The sequence below is a fragment of the Aythya ferina genome (genome assembly GCF_964211825.1).
Source record: "Aythya ferina genome assembly, chromosome: 4".
Classification (NCBI taxonomy): Eukaryota; Metazoa; Chordata; class Aves; order Anseriformes; family Anatidae; genus Aythya; species Aythya ferina.
Window position 1 is genome coordinate 36745560 of NC_140300.1, and position 26667 is coordinate 36772226.

General features: G+C 35.0%; 1 long non-coding RNA gene across 1 annotated transcript in view; it reads left to right on the forward strand.

The window, feature by feature from the left end:
• Window positions 1–26667, forward strand: part of LOC311436264 — a 334039-nt gene that overhangs the window by 252667 nt on the left and 54705 nt on the right. Inside the window, exons 9-10 of the long non-coding RNA XR_014692707.1 lie at window positions 15011–15080; window positions 15794–15913. This is a non-coding gene — a long non-coding RNA (uncharacterized lncRNA). The remainder of the gene's footprint in view (window positions 1–15010; window positions 15081–15793; window positions 15914–26667) is intronic.

The window sequence follows — 26667 nt, forward strand, 5'->3', positions numbered from 1 at the left end:
TGTACCTTTGGTTCTTCCTGGATGCCTTCGTAAGATAATGCAAGAGAAGTCATTACATTGTGTTAATTTTGCATTGTAGATTTCAATCCTTCAGTTTCAGGGTAGTAGGTACTTTGGGAAGTTGTTTTTAAATTGTACCAATTTGTTTTTGAGTTGGTTGGTTGTTTTTTTTTTTTTTTTTTTTTTTTTTTTTTTCTTTTCATTTTCCATTTAGTAGAATGCAGATAAGAAACTATTGTATAAAATGGTGTAATTCTTGCCTGCTTGCTTCTGACTTTATTCATAGAAACTATCATTTTAAAATACCCAGAAGCCATGTGCTGTGGAAGTGAAGTATCTACTCCATCAAAAATCACATTAAGCTCTCGTTGTCATTAATACTGCCAAAGTTTGGTCAAAATGCTTCTCAACAGTAATGAAAATGCAATGAACAAACTTCACATGTTAAATAATACAGGGCAATGTTTCTGTTTACTTCAGTGGTTTTCATATAGGTGTATGAGGAACACCTTTAAATCAGAGGGATTACAGGGAGCAAATGCTTGACAGCATTCTTCCTACTTCAAACTTGCCCTTCAGAGGAAAGTTCTGCTTGAACTAGCCTCACTTTGGTAACTTCTTTACAGGAAAAATCATAACTTATTGTATGCCAACTAGTATTTTAATGTTGTGCTGCTGCTCTTAATGGTTCTCTCCGCCTGAGACAGGCGGAACATCATCTTGCTGACAGACATAGGAAATATTAATCTGGAAGAGATTCCTCTCAAATTACGAACTCTAGGTTTTCTAAGAGCAATGCTTTCATAATCACTTCCAGATCTGATGTGCATTCAGAAAATTTTGGGTTTTATTTTTCCTTTTTCATTTCCACCACTCCCCTCAACCTTGAGAAATAAAAGTCTCAGTAAATGATGCTAAAGACCAGAGACTGAAGCAAATATTTCATTTTATCCACAAATAATCTTCATTTAGATTAGATATAATCTCAAATTAGTTTTAACAAGCTTGTCTGATAAAGCCATGCATTTTTTATTAATGTTATGCCACGGTTATATGTATAAGGCTGAAGCAAAGGAAGGACAGAATATGACTGATATAATTTCAATAATTTCTGCTTTCAGTGTTTTTAAACATTATATTTTCAAAGTCCTTGAAATTTCAGTTAACTTTAAGGATTTAAATTTTTAGAACATACTTATTTCTCAAAGAGATTTTATAATTTATTTGGAAAATATAATTGTATGAAGTGCTCATGAGAAACACTTCTGTGTTGGGTTTATTCTTTGCTGAAGGGTGCTCTCATGCTATGCAAACACAATGTATAGAATAATAACATATAATTTACTACCATCTTTCCTATTCCTCAGCTTTCTTAGGGCTCTCAATAGTCTGCTAGGTAATTAGGACTTTCCCTGCAGTTCTTTTATTGCTCTTCAAGATGTTACTCATCTCCTCACTTCTCATGTTTTTCTTTCTGATCTTTAGTTCCTGTTTGCTTATTATCATTGATGAGCTTGTTGCCTGACTAACAGATAAGTGCAGTTGCAAATCACATCTTTTCTGTAGTTTGTTCTTTTTGGAATACCAGCTTCTTAACATGGAAAAGAATTAAAGAGGGCTTCCTAATTGAAACAGATCATTCCAGCAACATTATTCATTTGCACAAGATCCTGTTGAGAAGGCATCTGAGACTCTGAAACACAAGGCATATATAGAATACTCATCTTGGAACTAGGGTTTGGGGAACTCTGTGTATCTAAAACTAAAGTTTACTTGCATATTATATGTTTAGGTGTTGAGCTTAATTAGTGCCTTGAGTAATTTGGGAAACAGAAGATAAACATTATCACTACCACTGGGACCTACAGATCATTTCTTTAGCCAAGCCAGGTAATCATTGAAAGAGGTACTCTTCTCTTAAACTTGGAAAATTCACGCCATTGCAGTCCTGTTTTCTGCTATGTCTTCAACACCCAAATGCTACTCTGGAGAAACCTGGCTGTTTTACATTGCATTTTATATTTCTAACAGTAGCATCGTAGCTGTGCTAGTTTAAGCATAGATAAGGCAGAGCTTGTGTGGAGGACTGATGTATTTCATTGTGCCAAGTGATATAGCTGAGTAAAAAGGGAGTGCTGCAGGGGTTTATAATCCCTTTCAGTTACAGAAGAACAGAGTGCTAAAGAATGGCAAAAAATGTACTGAGCTTTTCTTTTTCCGGAGGTGATGGTGAGGGAAGTCTTATATCTCCTTTTGTGGAATAGGATGGTACAGAGGCTAAACAGCTGGGTCTCCTGCCCACTGAAAATTTTGAATGGCTGACTGTGAGCAGCTTGCCCACTGGCTTTTCCAAAAGAATTTTTCCGCCTGGAAAGAATGACTGTAGAAAAACTGAGAAAAGTATATTCTCACCCAGACAGGTAAAAATCCTCAGCATAAAGGACTGTTGTGTGTATTCTATTATGAGGGAAAGAAAAAGACAAGAGGAGTGAGAAAGGAGGGGTAAGGGATAGTAAAGGGTCCTAGGTCTTTTTGGAAGAGAAGTATATTCTACGGCTGGATGGATCTGGATGGGGCTTTGAGCAACCTGTTTAGTGGAAGGTGTCGCTGCCCATGGCAGGGGTTTGAAACTAAATGATCTTTAAGATCCCTTCCAACCCAAATCACTCTATTATTCTATGAAATAGGTAGAAATCCTTCCCATTTTCTCACTGGCCTGAATATATTACACAGTTGGCTAGGTAATTATGAAACATGTGAGTTGCACTGAATCTGTTTGACTTCTCAAATCTTTTAGCTGCATTTTACTGCTGGGTGGGTTTGGTCTTTTGATATTACAATATCAAAAACCTCTTTCGAACTGCAAAGGGTTATTTGTAAAGCCTGGCTGATGAAACACTTTATCAAAGTGTATGGAATGACAAAACTAAGAGAAATTTAAATTTTACTTTTCCTATAGAGAGAAAGCAAACTGCCAAAAGGAATAGAAAACAGACATGAGTACCTTCAGTATATTCTGTACAAGAATAATATAAAAGGTCTGATATTTTGATAGGACTTTCTTGTGATCTTTGCCTTGATCTCAAATAATAGATCAATCTACTAAAAGTAACAAAGACCCTAAATTTACACATCTGAATATTCATGTGACATGCATTTAAGAAGCATTGAGCTCCAAAGGCTCCACTATGTGTCTCTGTAAATGCTAGCTAATACTTTGCATCTCTGTGAATATGTTTCTGAATAAAGCAGACAGCACCTACTTTTAGCTTTCTATTTTTTCATGGTAGGAGCGGTAAGAAATGTAAAAAAAAACCCACAACCAACCAAAACAAACAAACAACAAAAAAACCAACCACCTAATCCAACAAAAAATAAGCAAAAAGCCACAGCTACCCACATAGCCTGAAACTGTTTTATAAAGCCTCCAAATCTAAACACTCTGCTAAGATTAATCCTCTAAAGGAATTAAGAATTAAGTATTTTTTTTTTATTCAATCTCAATTTTTATTTTTTATTCAATCTCAGTTGTTTCCATGTCACTCCATTTATAGTCTATTCCACATTTTCTCTAAACAAGAGAAAAATCATGTCTTTTGTCTTGTTGAGACTTTCAAACAAGGCTATGGTATTGAAAGCAAGCTGCTACAGTTCAAACTCAGTAAAGCTAACATTGCAGAACTAAGATGAAATTGGGTAGCCATGTCACAGAATATAGGTTATAGATATACACCAGTGTTGACTGCTATTTGTAAAGCTTTAATTTTACATAATATTTAAATACTTTTGTAGAGTTTAAGGCCAGAAAGGAGTATTTTATCTAATCTGGCCTCTTTTGTATCACAAGTCATTATGGTTAACCCTATATAAAGCCCAGAAATCTGAGAGTAAAACACTTAATTCCTCAGGACACTAGAGACAGCAGACCCCAGAGATTTGGTGCCATTGTGTCATCTCTTTTGGGAGAAAATTAGTTAGGTGAGATATACTGAGATGATTTCAGCAAGGAATTAAAGCCTGTACTACAGAGGAAATTCTAAACCTCCATTTTTTTTTTCCACTTTGGAAACACTTTTTCTGAGAAATTTCTTCCTGACATCAAACCTGATCGTGGTTATATGTAGATTGAGGATAACCCCCTGATTGTCCACACAATGAGATCTGTTGGTGATCTGCTTGACTTACATGTTCACGTTTTCTTTCTGTGGAAATCAGACTGTAGGAGAGGGTGCTTATACCCCTACCTTGCAGGTGTTTGGAATATGTGTAAGGAATATTCCCTCAATTTAGGAGACTGGAATTTATTTTTTGCACAGAAATATGGCCATAGAGACTGTAACCATTTGGAAAGGCCAGAAGAACTGGAGAAAACAACAACAACAATGAAACAACCTCACAGCCCTGGTTCATCCCTTTCAATAACCTGCTTCCAGCTTTGACCAATTTATTGTGCATCAGGCAAAATAAATCCTATCCCACTTAGATAAAATCTAGCATTCAGATATAAAAGCTTCACCCAAGAAGATGACAGTGTTAAACAGTGATGCAGAGAACAGGCAATAATTGCTGTTAATATTTTGGCAATATTGTTGTTGGCAAATTGAAGTCACATGTTTGGCAACCTTCTTTTTATTAAAGTCCATGGGTGAAAAGGATGAACATAGGACTCATCAGCTTGCAGACCACAAGGCCAGAACCAGCCCACTCTTTCTAAGGATAGAAAGTAGAGTATTTCCAGAAATAGGAATAAAGCTCTCTCTCTCTCTCCCCCAGTCTCTCTCTGTCCCCCCTTTAACTGTTCCACATGATAGCCAATTCTGAAAACCTCCCAGCAAGGTTTGTTGTCCAACTGAAGCAAACAAATTGCAGTCAAGCAGCTGTGTGTTGCAGATCCATGGTGATGCAGGGAGCCAGAGGCATCAAACACTAGGAGAATGATGGGGGTGCTTGAGATGAATTCTAAGCCCCAAAAAATACATAAGCAGGTTGTGAATTTCCTTGTAAACTTGATCTGTATCAGTTTCCCTCTTAGCTAAGAAATTGGCACTTATTAATTGTCTAATTTCAAATGCTTGGTTTGTCTTCATTAGCAAGTATGTGAAGTTCCTCATAACCAGATGCCTTTATATATGCAGGTTTGTCTCCACTGCCATCTATTAGCATTGTCTTCAGTACATTGAATAATGTTGAGTTTCTGAAAGTGTCATATCATAAGTCCTGTTTCCCAGCTCTGCAAACAGTTAGGTGATCTTCCTTCAAGCCTTTTCTAATATTTTCACAGCCTTATGGAAGTATGAATGTAGAACCTGTATTCTTTAACATAGTTGTCTTTCCAAGAATGTATATTATGTTCTTTCTCTTTTTTCTTCTTTATATTATACACATGAACAAAGGCATTTTTCATTTTTCACCTGTGCTAAACATTCTTTTATGAAAACTTCTGAATAGTTACACTGCCTTCTGTGTAGTCTGTCATCTTTGAAGTATTATGTGTAATCTGTATTTTTCAGGCTTTTGTTGTATTACAACCATTTCAGTAGGTGATTGATTGCTAGAGAATGACAAGAAAGGCCATATCAAAGATCCCTCCAATTCAGTAACCCGTGTCTGGGACAAAATCAAATATCTTATGCTTAAGGGATGAGTATAAGAAGGCAAATAACAATTTTCTTTTTTTTTTTTTTTTTGGATACACTCTACATTTTCAACAATTTGGAGATTAGAGAGCTGAAGATACCACTTCCATAAATAGTTCTATGAATACCACTTTTATGATACCACTTCTGAGCTTCTTGGGTTTTTCTTCTCTGAATTTGTTTACTTTTTTGGGGACCCATTTAAGCTTACCACCCATAAAATCATGTGTTGAGAAGTTATTTTACTTAACTACAGGTTTTGTTAATAACTTTTTTTTGTGTGTGTCAATCTCCCTCTTGCTAGTTTCATTTGATGCCTCTAGTTCTTGACCTGAAAAACATAAGCAATAGTTGATCTTGCTTTACCTTCTCTTTTCTTGTTTTATACACCTTAACTACATTCCATCCAGTCATCTGGTTAATTAACTCATACTGACTTTAGCCTCTAATGTTTTAGTATATACCAGTTCCGCTAATTTATAGTAGATAGTCATCAGGATGATCTATCTGTAATTCCCTAGAGCAATCTCTTTTGTAAGGTGAATATATTAGGATGATGTTGACAGGAGTCTTCGACATACTTTTTAATATTCCAAGATTTTTTTAAAGAGTATCATTAATGATTTATCAGTCTCTTAAGCTACTTCATTTAATAGTCTTGGCTAAAAGTTTTTTCAAGCTATTTGAAGATACTTCCTTTTTAGCTACAACTCCTTTACTTTTCTTCAACATTACCAGGATGGAAGTTTGCTCTTCTGCTGTTCCAGTTGTAGAACAGAAGTATCTATTGAACATATTCCTCCTTCAGAAATTCTAGCAGCTGCATCAAATAGTTGATCTATACAAGCCTGGGAATTTTCTTTGTTTCTGTTGCTACAAAACTTCTGTTCAGTGAAAAGGCAGTTTGTAAAAATCAGACCTTTTCAGTTCAGTTCTAAAATTCAGGCATCTGAATTCCCAAGTCAACTTTAAAAAAGTGGGTTATGAAGCAGACACTTAAATTATCTCATGGACAGGGCATGTGGTTTAAATTAGAGTAGAAATAGACATGTTCTTTTATTCTCATGTAAAATCTGAATTTTTTTTTTTTTTTCTCTTATATGCTGCAGAACTTTTCTGTAGTGTAGGTGACCTGGTGCTTGGGACCTATTAGATGAAAACTTATCCTCAAGTACAGATTATAGCTAAAGAGAAAGAGAGAAACAACTATTTTATTTTATTTTATTTTATTTTATTTTATTTTATTTTATTTTATTTTATTTTATTTTCTGGAGAAGTGCCATAGAAATATGCTACTTCCACTTACTCTCCTAAAAAATACACACAAGTTTTTGAACACCTGATATAATTGCACTACATTCTACTGTAAGAAAAAAATAAAAACCCTTCTTCCATCCATGAGATTCCTTAACTGGCCTAGGAGTCCTGGATGAAGTGATTGATCTTGCACAGCTGTTTGTAGCAATGCATGGCAAGTATGTTTACAATTGACAGAGACAGATGACACAGTAATTGACAGCTTACTTTTCTTATATATATATTTTTTAAGTTAGAAGATCAATTGGACATCTCTGAAGTTTGGAAGGGAAAAATAGGTCTGTTTCTACTTCCAATTATTTTTATTCTGCATGGCATGCTGAAACCTGTCACAGCTGACTAGATTGTCCAGTTTTAATTTGGTTCACTCTCTTTCATCAAAATAACTTCTATTACACTTTGTCAAAATAAGTGACACAGCGAAGGTGATTGGAGGTATCTCAGCTTATTACAAGCCTGGAAAACAGCATAGAGAAAAACCCAAGTAACTTATTTACCTCAAATTAATTATACAAATACATTCTATAAAAGAGAGGAAGCTTTTATGGGCAAACAGATGTCTTCTTTTCATAGAAGTCTGTCTAAAAATGGTAACAGTATTGGCATTTCCAGAACAAAAACTGGCAGTCACCTCCATCATTGCAATTACTGGTCTTCTAGGCAACAGTCTCAATCATTGAATGGCAGCCTGTCTACACTTTATATAGAAGTGCTGATCTTAATTGTGGATGGGGCCCATGGCAGTAGGATGCTGGAGTGCAAACATGCATGAACTCAGGAAGTAAGATATGAAAACATTTGCTGAAGTGGCAGCTGCTGCTGTTTCTTTCACTTAGCCCTAGTGTTTTCTAAAACGTCTTCACTTTACTTGTTCCCCATGAATAGACAATTATACGTAGTCTGACAATGTGCCTCTTCTCCCTAATTATCTAATTGTGGCTAACGTGTATGCCCTTGGTCCAACACCAACCAGCACATGAAACTGAAAAGCAGAGTTAATGATTTTGCCTCTTCAGAGAAAGAATGAATGATCTCTGATTTTTCTCTCTACGCACCCTTTTTATACTTCTGGGAAGGAAAAGCACACAGGATGGAGAATCTGTGTGGTGAAAGTAAATTGTTTCGTAGGCATAAATGGTTATTGTGTCTTTCTGCTTCAAAGGAATCCCTGTGTTTGTGTATAATCTTGTGTGCATGTGTGTGCAAATGTGTGGGAAATAGAGGTGAGCCTGAGAGATTAGTGCTGGGTGGGGGATGTGTGGAGGTTGTGCATTTAAGTCTGCAGGGTCCTGACAGGAATTCAGGGTCCTGAATTCTGTACAGAAGGGAGAAGGTGATTGATGCAGAAGGCTAAAAGGAGCAGAAAAGAGACTGAAAGAAAGCTGTACAGGAAATGAGAACAAAACAGAGAAGTGGATTATATGGATAAAGATGGTGATATAAATACTATAGAAATGTAAGTTCGAAGAGGAAATAGAATGATTTGAAGATACATTGAAAGAAAAAGCCAAAATGGAAAAAAAAAAAAAAAAAAAAAAGCATGCAAAGAAAAATTGTGAGAGCTGAGAATATGGCTCCTTAATGAAAGCTGGAGGCAAATATGTTTTCTCTGTTTTAGAATGTTAACAAGGAACAGATCAGTAAAATGGAGATAAGAAGACTCATCTTGTAGCTTGCCTGAGGCAGTAAAGAGCCCAAGGCTTAAATTGTGAATGAACATTATTTAGCAGAAATTGATGTTCAAAAAGGAGTGGGTTTGTTTGTTTGTTTTTGTATTGTGAAGGAAACCAATTGTCAGGAAAAAAAAGATTTTTTTTTCTGAGGTGGAAGATACTGCAAATTAGGTAAATGTTTTCAGTACTGCTCTTTGATTTCATCTGCAGGATCTCATGTTAAATCAAGACATGTTTTTCCGGGATGTGTGGTTGTAAAGCAGAGAGCTGGAAACAGCTGCAGTAGTTATGAATGACTGATGAAGGTCACAGTACAAAGGAGATAATATTTTTTTTTCAATGCTTTTGATATAATTCATTATTCTTTCCCAAGTCTGTCCTTGCAGCTTTCCAGGTTTAGGTTATAAAGATAAGGACACCCTTGCAGATGTAGGACTAACTTCAGGGTTGTAAGGTCTTGTATTTCTGAGCTAGTCGTGGAGATCCACTGTCCATGTGAATTTGGAATTCTCCTCCTAGCTATGAATCATTGCATAAACTGCATAGCATAGTGCTATGGAATGCAAGTGTCTTTCAACCACTATCTGAGAGGCTGTTAGGAAAGTTACAAATGTACATCTGTAAAAATGTGAAAAAATTGCAGGTCTTTAAGGTTAAAAAGAGAGAGAGAGAGAGAGAAAGGATAGGTATAGTGTTGCTTTTCCTTGACCTTTGAGGAGGGGGGTGTGCTTTACTTTCATAAACACTCTTCCAGGCTATCAGTCATCAGCATATTCAATACCAGCAGAAACCAAATTCAAATCTGGTGTGGTCCAATGAATTTTATTCTTACTTTCAGAGTTACTCCTTTCAACAGCTGTGTTTTGGATCCGGTAGCAAAGAATGCAAAATGAAAACTGTCCTTTGCTTTAGCCTCACCAGATTTTTTTTATGTGCAATAATTTCCTTAGACATTTTAGCACGTCAAGTGTATACTCTCTTTCTGTGCCCATTCCCTATTTGTTTATTTTCAATGGAAGCAGATGCACATTAGAACCACAGTTTTGGGTAATACGCTAGCACATGCCAAATTACAGTGATATCCTCAATGCTTTGTACAACACTCCAGCAGTGCAAAAAATGGTTAATTGCTACCTGTTGTATTACTGAACACTGGAGTAATTATTACAGTAACGCATATTGCTACCTTGAAATTGTTTGGAACAGATTTTACATGTAAGTATTCTTCACCTAATAGCAAAGTAAGCTAGATAGCTGTAAACTGCAGTCCTGAATCAATACTGTATCTAGCAACAGAGTGCAAAAAATAAATAGAAGAAAATGCATGCCATATACTGACAAACGGCAATGAATATGTTGAACAAAAAGGAAAAGAATAAATTAGCACTTCTCTTTCTCTGCCTCAGTGTCCCAGAAAACTGTATATAGATTATAGCATTACATAGTACTGATTTGTTGCAGCTGCTTCTCTGTTTTCTGTCAGCAGAGCTAGTCCCATTTTATGCTCTATTTTCATTTCTCTTTTTACAGTTCCAAAACCCAACATTACACTTTTTATTAACATTTCCATCAAATGTCTACACTTTTCAAAAAAATTATTGTAATTCCAAATTTATAATTCATCTTTAAAAAAGGAAAAGGAGTGTGCTATGGCAATAGAAAATTGCCTTTTTCTTATTAAGCCATTCAGGTGTCAGCTCAGTTCTTATCACTAGGGCTGCAGTCATCACAGATCATGGTTGATATGTAAATGGATGTTATAAATGTGAATATGGTTACAGGATTTTATTCATTTTCAGAGTAAAAGCACATTAATAGTTCCTCTCAGTTTCAGATTTCTTTTTAAAGCAATAATCTTTAGCAGAGATTCCTTGGGGGCTTGGAGATTTAGATCTGTCTAGGTCAGTGGGCACTCATAAGTTCTGAGGCTTACCTCTGTGTTTAAAAAAAACCTCTGTATTTAAAACCTCTGTGTTTGAAACAAGGTAGGAGGTTTTCACCTTTTCATAGGCCCATAAGGAAAAACAAAAAGAGATTTTCCCACTGGAAAGCTGTATTTCAGATACATTGAAATAATGTTATACTGCATTTTGTTTAACAGTTTGAATTAGCTTTTATTTGGTGTAAGACTGAGATAAGTTTTTCACATATGCAGATGTATTCAGGCAGTATTAGTATTAGGTCCCATGAAAAGGGACCTATTAATCCATCATTTGTGTTAAAAACTCTCTCAGGAGTTTCAGGGTTTTGAGGTGCTCTCTCCCCTCCACCCTGCTGCTAGCAGGCAGCTTTTCTGGAAAAAAAAAAAAGGTTGGTGGAATCCACTTTTACATAGATCTTGATGTCACACAGTCTTCTGTGAATCCAGGCAGCTAATGGTAGCTTTAGCTCTCAATTGGGATGCTGGACATCACTGGTGTGTTTTATTTTTTATAAAATTATTTATAAAATTTTATAAAATTATTTATTTTTTATTTTATTCTAGGGATCATGCCATTAGTATGCTTTGATGTTTGCTAGCCTAATTCAAATGGCCATTAGCAAAAAATCCAGGTTAAAGAAAGCACATAGAAATGTTTGGTTTTAATGCATGAGAATAGACAACTCAGTTACCAATATTTATCCAGGGTTAGGTGCAAGGAGCATGAGCAGCCCCCATTTCACCTTGGTGTTTAAAACTAAGATGAATACAGTACAGACTGTTCCACTTCCTACCAGTGGTCACAGGTGGCAGTCACAGAACAGAGCCTTAGGAAGGTACTAGTTTTTGTATGGTACCATATCATGAAGATTGTCTTCAAGATTTCATTTGGATTTAAATTTTCTTCAACTGTTTTCTCTTAATACTCCCCCACTACTGATGTTTCTGAACAGCAAAGAAGTTTGAAATCTACAGGTATATGAACAGGGAAGTAAAAGTGAAGATAAAGAGATGATGGAGTCTTGGCAGCACTTGCTGAAGAAGGCAAAGAGAGAGTGGAGGAAAAGGATAGGTTTTTGTAACTGTGTTTTTTTTTTGTTTATACTTCGGTGAGACGGTAGCAGAAATATGATTCTTGTCATCATTAACCTTAATTACTGGAAATGCTGCTCTTTGGAGGCTGTCCTGTTTTAGAACAGGGAGATCATTCAGTGGCTTGAGATGTATGATGCTGATTGGATTCAATATTGACATGCAATTTGTAAGGATTAACATCAGTGGTAGAAAATCAGAAAAAAATTAGAACTCAAACTTTAAATCTTTGTTTGAATATTAATCATATATCAGTTTATTAAGTGGTTGGATACTAATAATAATCTAGGACTGCCATCATAAAGTCTGATGTCCACAGCACTCGGTTTATTCTGGAGCTTGTTCTTGTGATATGGATAAACTCTCCATTTCCAATATATATATATAATAATATAATTCATCTGTAGCAATTTTCTCCTTTTATCTTTTTAATTATTTATGCTGAGCATAGTTTGTAACTGGTTCTGTATTCCTTTTCTCCCCATTCTTTTTCTTCTTCATGCCTCTATTTTTACTTCCTGAACATTTACATTATTAAACTTTATCTTATTTCTAAATTTGTGTTTATAAGGAGGCTCAGCAGACCAAACTCTTCTAAAATTCACAAGAATCACTTATAAACTTTACATGGTTGAGAGTTTTTTATGAGTAGATTTGATATATATTAATACTTGTTTCAAATATATAATGCAAGTCAGCTATTAGGAAGACAATGGTAATATGTATCTTCTGCATCATGGTACTTTGTATTTTTTCCAAACCTTCTAAAAATACGTCAATGCAAAAATCATATTAATTCCATTCTGTAAATGTCCGTCCTAAAATGCAAAACAATGCTATTAAACTTCACAATCTCATTGCAAGACTGACCCCATGAATTTACGTGCATTATGAGGTAGGACTATTCAGCTTTCTCTCTTCTTGACGCCAAAATATAGAGCCAATTAATAATTAAAACCTCGTGTTTCATTTCATTGTTTCATGGAAACTTTAGCCTCACTCCATGGTGGATGCACACTGATTTATCTTTTAGTTTCTTCAGATGTAAAGAGTGCATATTCAGACAGAAATAATTCCTATTTTCTGTGTTGAAATCTTCAACAGTTACTTCTAAATGTGAAATTTTGGCTTATGTGTATTTAAAATGTATTTTTTTTCCTCTCAATATTGGTAGCTATTATTTTAGTTGTATAAACACGTTCATCTTTAAAAATATTAATTTTAGATTTTCATCTACATATTACTCTATAAAAATATACTTAAACAGTTGCTGCATAACTAAAAATGATCAAATGCATCCATGCTTCCTCATCTTCATGCTTTTCCCTGCCTTTTAGAAAATCACATTTTTGTGTGTGTGTAACTCAAAATGTCAAAACAAAGTATCAAATACGACAATGTATTGGGGAAAACAAGAATCATTTTTGGACATTTTAAAATATAACTAATGAATTTCACTAACTGTATAGCTAGAATTGCTTTATAGATTGAAGAGAGATATAATTGCCTTTGGTCTGTCCTCTTTACTCAAAACCAGAAGTAGATTATCAAAGCTCTCTGCTATGTATTTAATCAACAAAGCAGTGGTGTGTGATATTCGCATTTACTCTTACTGGTTTTTAAAGTATAAAGAAAAATATAAACACAGAGAAGGACATTCTGCAAGCAGAATGGGGAGAACATCAAGGAGGAGCTGTGCTTGTTTCAGAATGTGCTTTTTGGAATTTAGACCCCTATGCTAGGAAGAGTAGAAAAGTGTGCAGAAGTATTTTGAATCATTATGGAAGATTCATTTTCTGTATTTTTATCTCTGTTAGAGCCCTGATATTAGATGACTTGCATAAATACTAACCAGTCTCTTTACAGCATTGTGGAGCACTCTCAATCCCTAACATGTCTGGAGAACAGAATCTGAGATACCACCAGAAGCACAAACAGCTTTAAAATGATTTGCACAAGGGATAAGATCCCTTATCTTAAATAAGAAACAACCATGGAGTGCCTAACTAACATCCCTTCACAGCAGAATTATGGCAAACCTGCTTTATCTCTGTTCTTAAAACAAGTCAGCTTTTAAGTGGTTCCTCAAGTACTGCTTCTTCAGCAGACTGGTTACATCTGTATTGGATCAATCTTTTCATTAGGTGTGTCCTAAATGTTGGGGCCAGGGTTGTGGGAACGCACATGAATTAGAGTTCAGGGGAATAATGATCAGACGTTTATGGTAACTGCTGCAAGAATCTCTGTGGTTTCCCAGAAAGAACTGCAATTCTGCATGATCCCATGTTACCTCTTGAGCAGCACACAGGATCATAATTGTGATTATAGTGTTAGGAAAGGGGACAGAAAGAGACTGCCAATGAAGAAGTCCCCTTCTCCACTGAAACAGCCTGGAGTGTAATATTTTTTCTATTTACAGTTGTCCCTGTGGTCCGTACTAATGACATTATCTCCCAGGAGATCATTATCTAATGATTGTATGCCATCATGGATTGTTCTCGGTGACCTAAGTGCTGTTTGAAAATACGATTTTTGTAACACCTGTTACATCCCCGTCTCATGTTGGACATTTAGTTCCTCCTTTGGCTTGATGCCTTGCTACATTTTCCACAGTCTGTTCTCTGTTACAGTTTGTTTTCCTGTGTTACAGCTGTACAGGGCTACTGCTCCTATCAATATTGTCTCATCTTTTCTATATCAGTGTTATCTTGTGTGGTGTCTTTTCTGTTGCTAGCATATAAATTACATTGTTGATTCTTTATGGTTTCTTGCACTTTGAATTGAGTTATAACTTTTATAAGCATGTGATCTGGCTGTAACAGAGAAATCTGACAACTTGTCATTCCTGGAGTCTGTGACTGTCTTGTCTTGCATTAATTCATCTTATAAGGCCCACTCTTTCTGTGTTCAGCAAGAGTATGAGCTACCATATTAACATCCTCTACTGATACTTGATTACATGTGTCAATATTTTGCCAAAGGGACTTGCTCTTAGGCATTTCTTCCCGCCCTTTTTTTTTTTTTTACTTCTCCTTTTTCCTTTGTTATTTTCTGTCATTGCAAATTTTACTCTGTTAGGCGAATTATTTTATTTCTTTTAAAATATTGCTGAGATGAAAATTGCAGTTATATACAGGTTTTTAAATTCTTTTAAAATCTTTATGTTTATTATAAATATGTCATATACTTATAACAAAGTCATAGGGCTCCATTTGCATGTGACTTCTGTTATGCTTTCAGTACCTCCTGGAGGCTTTCCCAGTACTTTATTAAAATCACACACATTATTTTTTCATAATTGGAAAGATATTTGAAATGTATTAAAATATTTAAATTGTGTAAAATAAGATAGGATATGGTTAATTTTACAGACTCATTGTTGCTGTTCCTCAGTTTTATTTATCCATATTCTTGAAGGATTAACCATTCTTATCCACAGAGGTGAGTTACTTTTCTAATGTTTCATATTAAAAATGTGGAAAATGATACAGTTAGATGCTATTATTTTTGTCCAAAAAGCTACATAAAGAAGACCCTATTTTAAAAGACTTTCAGGCTTCTGAAATGTAAGAAGAAACAGAATTTTAAAAAGAGAAAACATCTAAAGGCTAATTTTTGTCTGAGTCTTAAAGCAAAAAGTAGTCTGAAGAAAAGCATCTTAGATGAACAGTGCACCTTAAATTGCAAATTGAGAACTCATGTTACAAAGCCCTTTCCTTTTCAGAACTGTATGCAGAAATTACTGTGAACCTTTACGTAGGTTTCCCTTTTTCATGGCTTTTTGAAGTTCCCCTTTAACTGGGTGCTCTGCATCCTGATTGAGGTTCAGCACATTTATATCCAAAGGAAATCACATCATGGCTAAAAGTAAATGACATTGCTTCAGAAGACTACTACTTCTTACAGAAATCATTTTTCCAATCTGCTTTTGATCTTCAAAAAAAGTCTTTAAACTAGAAAAAAACCTTTACACTTTCAGCCATTACCATAGTCTATAAAAATAGACCTTTGTAATAAATTAATTACCTTTTCAGTTCATGTATTCATTAAAAACTGTATATGCAGAATCACAATGTTACCTGTAAGTGGTATCTTGAACAAGGATAGGTTAATTTTTGCTTCTGAACATTTTAAACAAAATTACTGTTTCTCAGTGACCCTGGAGTGGAGAGGTATGAACTACTTGACCCAGCTATCAAGAGCAATGACATATAACTCCATCTGAATCTGCCTGAGAAACCAGAGGATTAGTTCTCTCCAAAATTAATTTGCTGGTAAGCTACAGTTAACAGCTTGGGAAAGGGAATTTAGGTAGGATCATTACTCTTCTTTTTTCTTTTTCACTTTCTTTTCTCTCTCTCCCTCTTTTTTTTTTTTTTTTTTTTTTTGTTAGCAAATAGACTCTTTTTTTTCCCCTTCCTTTCTATTTTTTTGTTTTGTTTTGTTTTCCTTGGGAAATGCGCTAATTTTCATGGCAAATTGAAATTCTGGCCTGTGAAGATCGGTCAGTCTGTATATGCAATGGAGGTTGTGTATATTTTCTTCTTGATGGTCTAATTAGCAAAATCTCATAATAACCCTCAAAAGAGTTCCATGTACATGCTTTTTTTTTTTTTTTTTTTTTTTTTTTTGTGTGTGTGTGTGTACAAAAACTTTACTACTGCAACATTGGAATTAGGGGAAGGAAACGTTAGTAGCTGTAGTAGCTGGAAACTTAACTGTGTCCCTAGAATTTTCTCCAAGGTAAGTCAATATGAGATGACTTTTGCTCTTCCTATTTCTCAGAAAATGAAAAATCATTCTTTGAGGCCAAGCTTTCACACAAATATTTTTGAACACCATACTCACCATACTTTTAAATGAAACGACACTACACATGAAACGTCTTTCCTGCTAGTATCTTTCTTATGTTACTCCACTGAGAAGGCTGTTAGATACTTTGCTGATGAGTATCCATCTAAAAACAAGGATAAATTGTTAGGGTCAGCTGAAGTTGGAAGAAGTTATTTTAAGCTGGTGTCTCATTTGAGAGGTTGTATTTCAGTTGAGTGGTCCAATTCAGTCAAATGGGGGCCTACAGACAACATGACAATACAAAAACACAAAACAAACATTTATTTTTAAGAACACTTTGTTCATCTGCCTCTGGCTAGCAGTACCTCAGGTTCATTTGTTACGTTCAGCAGTTATCTTTGAAAAGTGTCTTTTGTATTCAGATGCAGTTATTTGGCCTGAGATTAGTATCTCCCACATGTACAGTCAGAAGTTTCAGTTTCATCAAGATCATTCTTTTTATGGGCAGAAGTCTGTCTATCCTTTACTAAGTACTACCCTTTCCATGACAAGGAAATGTCTTTTCAACAAATTTTTAAAGACTTTTTTTTTTTTTTTCCCCTGACAGTTTTTTTGTTTTGTTTGTTTGTTTCTTTTTTAATGAAAACATTTTTTTAGCAACAGGATTTTCATACCAAAATCCTAGTTATTGCAGTGCATAAGATTTGTTTCATTTTGGTTTTCCAACAAGAATAAAATGAAAGCACAGAACAAAATTACATTTTCTTACCTGAGATTTAGCTTTGAAAGCCAATAGGAATTTCTGCTTCTTCTGGAACTCCCCAAGTGAAATTTCTTTTGATTTGCCAGAAAGTAATTTTTATTTATTTATTTATTTATTTTTGCCACCAAACCTTACACTATTCATTGTTTCTCTATTTTAATACTTTCTGTAGTCCTTCTTTCATTTGTTGTATATAATGGATAAAGATTTTTATTTTTTTTAACTAACAACACTACAATATTTTATATCTCCTGTAAAAATTTTGTGAGACAGGTGGACAAACAAAAGGCATTTTTCTTGTTGTTTTACCAGCAGGCTTCTCATTGCTAGCAGTCTTAGAATGTGCATATTAGAAGTCATAATGACATAAATTAGCATATTTATGAATGCCATTGTGGCTCTTCAGGATTATTGATTGTTGAGAATTTCCTGGATTTTTATGTTGTTGGATTTTTGTTGTGCTTTCTGAGAAACAGTAAGTTTGGAGAAATAGTGGTGTATTTAAAATAATTAAAATTAAATGTTATGATAATAAGCCATTAATAATGCTGCACAAGAGAACTGTATGTGAGAATATAAATAACTACAATGTAGGCTGGAACATCAATGGCACTGCAGCATAAAAGAGAATTCCCTGTAATGCATTATGAAGTAAAGCAGAGAGCCTTCCACCATAACCTTTGCTCAGTGCTATTAACATTGAAAGGGGTTGAAAAATGTCAGCTCATTAGCTGCAGCCAGATGTTTTCTGCTCCAGACCACTGTTATTAAGTGTAAGGTATTGCCTGCTACAATTTACATCTACACAGATCTATGACATACAAAATGCATATACTTACAATACCATGTTATAAACAATGCCTCTCTCCCTGGTAGTATTTTCAGTTAATGTCTTCAGTGAAAAATGATGGGCGGGGAGGGTGGAGGGTATTAATTCCCTTTTCTGATTACAATTAATCAAAACCTTGTTAACATGGCTATGTATTATATTATATGGGAATAGAATAGAATATCTAATAGGATAAGACGGCACTTTAATATCATTTTTTTTTTTTTTACAACTATCAATACTAATTACTGGAGTTAAGTTCTTGATCTGAGATGCTAACACTGGTAAATTTTGAGTTCATTTAGAGCTAAAATTTAACTTAGCTTTGCTGTGGTCTAAATCTCACTTCTTAGAGGTCAAATCTTTAGAACAATTTGATTCCAAGTCACTTTTTCAGCACTGAGTCCCTTTGATTTGGTCTTTATATGGCACTGGGATACATCGTTGTTTGCATGGTCTATAGAGCCTGTAGGGCATTCCTGTTCGAGGCTTGCAAGAGAAGCTGTTAGAGAACATTTAAGCAAAGGCCATGCAGAAAACTCCTTTAGTTCCTTCAAAGATATGATTAGCTTCTGCAACTGTGCCAAAATGTTGTGCAATCTGGCCAAATGAATTTTGCGTTAACCTCACTACAACATGTCCATGTGAGACAATTTAGCATGGGAAAGAATGTGAATGTCGCAGAGAACAGTAACAAACTTTTCAAGTTTGTAATGTGAGGAAAAAAAAGGTTCTGTTCCAGTCAGCTGCCAATAGTTCACCATATGATTCTTAGGCAAGAGAAGATGTAGAAATTCCCCATGGGTTAACAAATATCACATCACCCTGTCCAATTTTCCAACAGCTGTTAACATTCAACAGCAGAGACCCTGACTTTTGGCCTACTACAGAAGATTAAGTTGGCTAAATCTGAAATCTCTTTTAAATTAAGGCTCTTTTTCCAAAGGTGTAGTCTGAATCAAAAGTCCCCAGGTTGTGGACCTCTTGACACTCTGGAAGCTTTTTCCTCTTGGGTGTGATCTCCCTAGGTGAGAATAACCTCCCTCTCCTTTTGGAGGGCTCTTTGTCATCCATACTAGAGGAATATGGTATAAAACTTAATATTAATGAGACTAGATTGTCTCATATTTTGATTTGTTACAAAAGAGAAGAAATATCAACCAAGAAATGCTTAACTGTAGTTTTCTTGAATGTTTTGAAATGGAAAAGAAAATAGCTTCCAAACCAAAGGCATACATTTTAAACAAAGCATAACATTTAAAATAGTATATACACATTTAATTATTTAAAATTTCATTTCTCAATCTTTTCCAAATTAGTTTTAGAATCATTTCTATTCTAGATGTGCATTTATTAATGGAAATGTTAGGGCAAGAGTAATTTCATGAAGCATGTTTATTTTTTAATAAATCATTAGTCCACTGGAATTTAAAAACTTAATCTTCTATAGAGAATTGCAGATATAGTTGGTGCCTGTATTTATATGCTAATGGCACTAAGGGAAGAAAGCAGAATTAACATATAATGCTTAATTAAGAGAAAAAATGGCAATAATCCTATAACTTGGAAGTAAAGCACAAACCGTTTCTGGTGCATAATAGAGGCTTTAATTATGTACTTTCAATGTAGCGATTCTTAAATAATGGTTCTGGCACTGGCAATAACATAGAGGGGAAAAAAGTCCATTGAGAACTATTGAAATAAATTAATCCTGTTCAGTTATAATTTTTAAAAGTTCATTCGTTATGGTATGTTTTTTTCATTTCCTTCATTGAATAGCAGTTTTTATCATTAAGTATTCATTGGGGAGTATTTAATTCCGCAAGGTGCCTTATATTACATTGTCTCTAAAAAGGACGGTATCAGGCCTCTGGAATCAAGGAGGGTTTCGGTACTTGGTTTAGGGGAGGTAGGATTAGATTTAAGGTGATTTCCTTGTATATGTCATTGTTTCCATTTGCAGTATTTTAGTGGTCCAGAAAAAAAGAAAAATCTTCGATAAATTCTTGTCTGGTACTGCCAGGAGTCATATCAATTTTTAGCTATGGAGGAGGATATGAGAATAACACTGTTGCATCATGCTGTTACTGGTGGTTTCTTTTCAGTCAAATGGTCTTTGTAAGGCATTTACCAAACAACTGTAATGCAACATTAAAAAACAAGTCCATTTATTCCTACACTCATCAGTTATTAGCTGTGGTCTATGTGGTTGATCCACAAGAATTATGTCTTTTCCAAGTCAGATGGAAATTAATCTTAGAAAAACTGCACTCTGCTATTACTTTGCAGAAATTTTAAGTATAGGGCTTGCTATGCTTCTTACTTTCAGATTTAGAAAACCTAATGAGAACAAGCTTGATCCTCTGAAGAATCAAATATTCTTTGTGATTTTTTATTGTTTGCTGATTTATCAGGGAAAAAAATAGTGTTGTTTTTTTTTTTTCTTTCTAATGTTTATTTCACAGAAGGGTGTTTTCTCACCTCTGTGACAAATCAATATATGAGGTAAAGAAATAATGAAATGCAAAATGGTTTGCACCCATGTCCCTTTGAACTATTCGTAAAAAAGCCTGACTATTGAGTTTTCCTGAGGAGCACTCTAAATAGTGCACAAACACATTGATATTAGGATTAAGAAAGAAAAACTTTTTAAAATTAAACAGTCAGGTTCCACAGGTTCAGGACTGATATCTGATACCAGGAAGCAAAAAATAAATAAAAAGAAAGTGAAGCAGTAGCTGACTCCCTATGTGTGCGTGTGTATGTTCAACTTTTGCTCTGTAAATTGTATACTTGAGCTTGAAGATAATTTCACATGCAGAGAGGTATGTTCTGGTGAATTGCAGCTCTCTGCTGGTTGTCAGCACTCAGTGCTGTGAAATATTTTTATATTTTTTCATGCTTTTCTAGTCCACTGTTACGATGTATGTATCCAGGAATTAGTATGCTTTTCAGTAAAATCTTGCCCTCTCATAAAAACTAATGATCTTAATCTCTGCCTTTTCTGGAATATGTGCGTAAACCTACTCTACTTGCTGAGAGTAAAATCTACCCTCAAAGGATACCACCTTCTAAACTCCATGTTGAAAATGCAAGTGGGATGCCAACTGAAGCGTATGAAAAACGCATGTTATGTAGTAAAAGTAAAAAGCTGAAGCCTTTTCTGACCTGTGAAGTGTTCAATGACATAACAGCAGAACCCAAAGTTGTGAAATATGTTAATGTGTTTTTTTTTTGTTGTTGTTGTTAAAAATGTCATTGGTAGTAGTGCAGCTACAAAGCAGAATGCTTGCTTTCTTTTGAAAATACTGCTTCTGTCACTGCTCTCCACAGTCTCTTGTCCCATTTGTGTGTTCCCCACAGTTGCTTCTCACCTACTGTGCTGGTGATGGATTTTCGTATGAGGCCTACCTATCCATTATGCTCATGATTTTCTACCTATGTTAACTTCATTCCCATTTTTTTCTTACAAAGATTGTGAACTTAATGTGAATGGAAACTTTTGTGCTAAGTGACCTTCAACTATGTAAGTCTTTAACACAAACATTAGGAGCAATTCTGATGTTCACTGTATGCATTTTAATATTCCATTGCAATTTTTTATTGCTGCTTTTACAGGGCCAAATTCAAAGAGCTCCTGAAAGCTTTCAGTTGCTATCAGGTCAAGTTAAGTATATAAATCCTGCCTGAGGTGCATAATGATAATAAGGCTCTCTCCTTCCTTCCTTCCTTCCTTCCTTCCTTCCTTCCTTCCTTCCTTCCTTCCTTCCTTCCTTCCTTCCTTCCTTCCTTCCTTCCTTCCTTCCTTCCTTCCTTCCTTCCTTCCTTCCTTCCTTCCTTCCTTCCTTCCTTCCTTCCTTCCTTCCTTCTTTTTTTCTTTAAGTATGGCAGACACTGCCAATAAACATCTTTTTTTAGTACTTGGCTTTGAATTCTAATTTACTGATACTTGAGTACCTGTATTAAAAAAAAAAAAAAGGCAAGATGAAACGCATTAAATACCAGGTTCATAAGAAGAAGATTATCAGAAAGACTGAAGTTGTATCACCTGAAAAGGAATACGGTCCTCAAAAACAGCTAATGAAGGATTCTGATTATTATTTACTTTCAGATAAAAAAAAATCTACAATATCCAAAGGAAGGAGAAACATTTAGTATACTTGCAGTATACTAAAAGTGAATTGTTATTGTGGGAAATATGTGAAGTAATCTGTATTTAGATCTAAATGTAAATTAACATTTCCTTTTGGTAGAAGTTCTGTGCAGCTACTTTCCATTCAGGTTCCCCATTGATATAGGAAGTTCCCTGCCATTCAGAGCACTAATACGTTTTGCATTGAAGCACTGATTAAATTTCAGAAAGTAGTAATACAGCTGCAAACCTTTAAAGGCTAATTTTTCTATATGAATAATAGCATTTACAGTTATACCAACTGTGATGAAAATTATGAATCTTAGGACTCCTTGCAGTTCAGGACTCATACTGAGTACTAATTGTGATCAGCTAAAGCTGTAACATTGAATAGTGAGCAACTTTCTGGGTAAGGGGTTTATGCATTCTATTACAGGAACCAAAAGTAGTTATTAGTGGAAATTAGATGGAAGATTATGTGATAAATTGCTTAAACAACAGCAACAAAAACAATAACAAATAACAAGAGAAGGTATTTCTGTATTTAACTAAACTTAGCAACCAAGACCGTTATGAAGGTTGCGCAAGACAAGCTAACATCTTTCTTCTTTATCAGGTCATTACAAACTAGGACTAACAGCAGGAGTCCTAAAAGCACCTAAAAGTTCAATCCTTTATGATATCATTTTCTTCTACACAGTGCTTGATGTGATCTGCTCCTAAACTTACAAAATCTGCAGATGTTGATAATTTCAATGGGTGATTCAGTCAATTGAAATGTTGATGTCTACAGCTAAGGTAGTCATTCTATAGTCCCTTCAAATGTAGTCCAGTAAAAACAGTTTTTGCCACTACCTAGTATGTCGCAACAGGATTTGAATCAATGTGATAGTACCAGCTCTCATGGCTGTCTTGGCTTGCCATGGCTCCATTTAAGCTTACATGTAGATGGGTTTTGGCTGGCATACCAATTGTCAAGGGGGCAATTGATCATTCATTGCTTTCTCTGCTGTCTCTGGCTCTGGGGATGGCCTGGCAGACCTTGGTGGTCCCTGCATAACAAGCAACCAAGCCCTTTGTGTTCACTGGGGAGGTGAAAAATCTTTTGCAGTTTTCATGTTTTAGCTGAGCATTGCTAAGATGGAAGCAGACTGTGACAAGAAAAACATACACAAATAAACTTAAGTGAGCCCAGAAGGAGCCCAGGGACATCAAAATCTTCCCAACAAAGACCTCAGGATGCTTTGTAACCTTCCTCCTCTCTTTTGGAAACTATCTGAAACTATCAACCTTAGGACCCAGAAGAGCACTGTAAAGGGAATATTCTAGGCATATAGCAGTGCGCTAAGTGCATGGCAATTTAAACTATATTGTCAGTAAAGCTTCTTAATTAATGTGGAATTTTATTCTGTTAAAATATTATCTGGGCTAAAAAATAGTCTTCACCCTACACGCATGTTGCTTTCCATTTTTTAAATAACATGATTATATATGTAGCAATAATAACGGTGAAAAACAGGCATTTTCTGGAGGCTTATTCTGGAGATTCATCTCATCTAGAAGATCAGATAAGTTCACCAAGAACTTTTATTATTAACTAGTAAAGGACTCAATTCACTGGTTGAACCCACAGGGACATTTAACGAGTGTGGCTATAGCAGAATTTTGCAGATGGACCAGAACTTTCCCTCCCTATGCTGAACAGACTAGACACGAGCTGTCCCCCCCTGCTGTACCAGAGAGGGAGCAATGAGGGAGCAATATAAATCTGGAGCTGTCTTCAGACAGCTCATAATCTTCCAGCTCAACATCAAATGATGCCAGATCATATTTTTAGGAAACAAAAGGAGAAATCTAGGTTTATTTTAAACATTTAAAATATGAGAGAAACCAGACCCCCTCCCCCCCCCCCCCCATTAAATTTCCCAACCAGTTAGAACCAGTTAGTAATTCTTACTGCTTAAAACATACCTTGTTTCTGATTTGCATTTGTTGAGCTTTGACTTCCAGCCAAAGCATACAGTTGTATCTTAGCCTACTATGTGGAAAAGCCCTCTGGTGTACGATATCCTCTTTCCATGTCTCTTCTTATAGATCCCTTAAGCTTGACTTTGATGAGCTAAATAGATTGAACCTCTTAAATCTTTCTGTAAGACAGATTTTCCAGCCTTTAAATCATTCTTGCAGTTTGTTCTTCTTGCAGTGCTCTCTTAAATTTTGTTACATCATTTTAAATGTGTGGAGAGTAGATTTGAGTATCTTATTCCAGTAAACATCTCAAATAATACCATCACTTTACATTTTTTTCCAAATACCTACTTGTTTATACCTCTAAAGAATATATTAAATCCTACAGTGAGACAGTCTTCCAAGTCAGTCTCAAATGCTATTCTAGTAGTCAGACTGCTATTCTTTTTTTCCAGAATTGCTCCTAGGACGGTAATGTAATCATGACCTGTAATCTTTGTTTTAGGAGTATGACATTAAGGTCAGAACAATTTTGAATGCATGGTGCTTACTGAGTTCTGCAATATAATGGCATTTCACTCCATTACTGTGCATTACTGATTTCTATTTTTTTTTTCATTATTTACCATAATGCCTTTAATCCAAAAAGCTTAGCATCAGTTCACACTTTCCAAAAATGAGTGGCAGAAAGGCTGAATATGACTGGCACAATAAAGATTGTTGCTCGGGCTGCTGTTTAGATGTGACCATTGTGCAGTACCTGATCATTGTCTGCTGTAAAAATCCTCACAGCCTATTTCAAGCATTACCACCACATCTTGCAGATAGAATGAGAACCATATTCATCTCCCTATGCTTTACAGAATTCATAAACAAACCTTTCACCACTGTTTTCCTTTTGTAATAGTTGTTTTTTTGCATATTCAAGCTCATTTGGGATTGTTGCAAGTTCAATCTGTATAAGCTTCTGCAATACCACAAAACTTAGTGGGTTGCTTTATACTAGCCAGTATTTCTATGGGTGGAAAAGCAAATATCCTTGACCCTCTAGTAAATCACTTCCAGTTACATGAAACTTAAAAATTTGGTCATGCCTATTTAGTTGTTTTTGTGTTCTGTTGACGTGAGAAGAGTATGTCATCTTGTATACATTATGATCAGATTTTTTTTCCATGAAATGTCTCAGAAATAACTACTTGGAAATGGCAAATTTGAGTTGTATTAGCCCTTATTAATGTAGCTATCTATGAACACATTGTCTCATGGTTTTTAAAATGCCTGCATAAATTTGTCTGACAACATGCAAGGATTTTCATGTTTATGATGCATTTTACTTGTGTTTGTTAAGAAGAGCTTAGTGAAGGGTCTTTCTTATTAAAAAGGTGCCTCAATTAGACCACATGGATTCCAGCAAGCTGTCTTAGGTAAAGGATGATTTAACTTTAACTTCAGTCAAACTACTGCTAGATTTGACAGACGAATTAAGGATGTCTGAGTCAACAGCAATTTTTTTAAGGTCAGATGAGTCCAGAGGGCTTGGTCCATGAGGCACAAAACCAAATAGTTCCAGATCAAATAACTTAAAAGCTCCACTGGGTGAGACCCAGACACAATAGCTTAGGTTCAAAGAACTTATGTACGAATAGAGATTATGAAGGAACAGCTCAAATATTTTCTTTGAACTTTTTTTTTTTTTTTCCTATAGAAGAAAAGTGGAAAGTGAGCATTTAAATGTAAAAAAAATATTTTCTCTGTGAAGTATGATCAAATCCTCAGAAGTCTAGGTCTCTGAAAATTAGCATTGTTTCTCTTATACTAAAAGGATTTAATCAGTTTAAAAATCACAATATAGACTTTCATATGCCATACCTCCTGTTCTTAGTAATCACACACACAAGTATTTTAAATTGTTAAAATATCAGCTTGCTTTACTTTTCTGTATATTTATATATGAACCACTTGAAAATACTCTCTATTTAACTTCTATTGAAATTATATGTGATATAAATGATATTTAAATATTGACCTGGAAATGTTACAATTCTTTACAATTTTGTCACTTTACTCATTTAAAATTGAGTTTTCCAAATGACAGACAGACCTGGCAAAACAATAAAAGTTATTCTCAGAGAACCTTCCCCTCTCCCCCCAAAAATAAAAAAAAAATTAAAAAAAAGATCATTTTTCATTTTTTCCCTTTTAAAACCTTCAGAAAGCATTTTAAGTCAAAGATCAGATATTATGCCAAGATTTTCCAAAAATTCATCAAACTTTTGAAAAAAATTGAAGAACTCATCTGAACAACAGCTGTGCACAGAGCCAAAGATTCTGTTTTCATTAAGGGTGTTCAAGGCTTTTTTTCTTAGCAGTGCTGAGAAACCAACAAATGTTGTCCCCTGTCTTCCTTTTTACTCCCCTTTTTCACTGGGCAAGGATTTTAGTATTCGCTTCTCTCTAGTGAGACCATTATTTGGATTACTGCCTAAATAATAATTATTTATTTGTGGGATGGAACATCTCAAGGAGGAGAGCCTGACTGCAA